This window comes from Cololabis saira, chromosome 10, assembly GCF_033807715.1.
Source record: "Cololabis saira isolate AMF1-May2022 chromosome 10, fColSai1.1, whole genome shotgun sequence".
Lineage (NCBI taxonomy): Eukaryota > Metazoa > Chordata > Actinopteri > Beloniformes > Belonidae > Cololabis > Cololabis saira.
This window is the reverse complement of record NC_084596.1, coordinates 2,747,012-2,748,293: the sequence shown is the minus strand read 5'-3', so window position 1 is coordinate 2,748,293 and position 1,282 is coordinate 2,747,012. Positions and strand designations below refer to the sequence as shown.

The window sequence follows — 1,282 nt, the reverse complement described above, 5'->3', positions numbered from 1 at the left end:
CGGCAAATCAATGCCCAACATAAAACATAAAATCAGACACCAGCAAACAAGGAAGACAAGATATAGCAACGAAAGACAACATTTAAAAACACGACTAAGCTAGATAAAATCAATAAGAAATAAAAACATGTTACAATTGATACCAGTAATTAAGTGACCGTCATGTTTAAAGTGCTTAAGTGCAAGAGATTTAAAGTGTCAATGCAGATTACACATCGTCCCATTTTTTCTTTAAAGCGCTCCAATTTTCTTTAAAGTGCTCCAATGCTCAGATGTATAAAGTGTTAATGCATATTGATGTCTTGCATTTTTTTTTTTGCATTTTAATTTCTTTTAGTGCTCAAAGTTGTAAAGTGCTGATGCATATTGCGTTTCCCCTATTGCACTTATTGCAGAAGTTGAAATTATTGCATACATATTTATTATGTATGGACCATTATACATATACATATATACTGAAGGTATATAATAATACAGTGACGGGTCACGACAGAGAGAGAAAAGGAAAAAAAAAAACTAAATTAGCAATTAATGTTCACACCTTTGGTTTTCCTTCAGCCATATTTTAAGTTTTGCTTTAAACAAGGGTAAAGAGCAGTTTTAGCTGTTATGGTTTATGTAATAATTAATCGGGGTCAGTTTTTGGTCATTGGAAAGATCCTGGAGGCAACATGTGTTGTAATAGATGCTGTATAAATAAAACTGAACTAAATTGACTTATTTAATGAAGTCCGGATTGTTAGAGAACTGCCAATAATCAACACATTAGTGCATCTCCCTGTGATAATATCAATGCGTGATTTTGAAGGTTTGTAAGCAGAAATGAGGTTTGAGGGTGTAGGGAGCAGGAGGAGGCTGAGCCCGTTTAAAGCAGTGTGATGTGGATCAGAGGTGGACTCACCAGTGCAGCTCCGTGGAGGTCTGTAGTTCCCCAGTGAGTGCTCAGCTCTGCTGACAGATGGAGGTGCAGATCGGAGGGAAGTCCTGCAACACGCTGCAGCTGAATGTGGGTGTGTTTCTACGTGGAAGTCAGATAACATCACTGACTTCAGCTGGAAACAGCTTTTCTACTTGATGTAAAAACAGGACTTTCTGTCACTTCTGGCAGCCAGGAAGGAGGGACGACACATCTGGAGACGCTGCTGGACGTCGGTCCACATGTGGCACACCGGACCTGCAGGAAAAGCCAGAAATTGATAGAAAATGGTCTAAACTGCTCAACAGTAGATAGGAAATAACAACCAGCTGGTGGGTTGAAATGGTGGAACAATTAACCACAGTT

The 1,282-nt window shown here is 38.9% G+C and overlaps 1 protein-coding gene across 1 annotated transcript in view; it reads right to left on the bottom strand.

The window, feature by feature from the left end:
- Positions 1-921, bottom strand: part of LOC133451786 (C-C chemokine receptor type 3-like) — an 8,047-nt gene extending 7,126 nt beyond the window's left edge. The window contains exon 1 of the mRNA XM_061730930.1: positions 902-921. The gene's annotated coding sequence lies outside the window, so the exon portion shown is untranslated. The remainder of the gene's footprint in view (positions 1-901) is intronic.
- Positions 922-1,282: the final 361 nt, after the last annotated feature.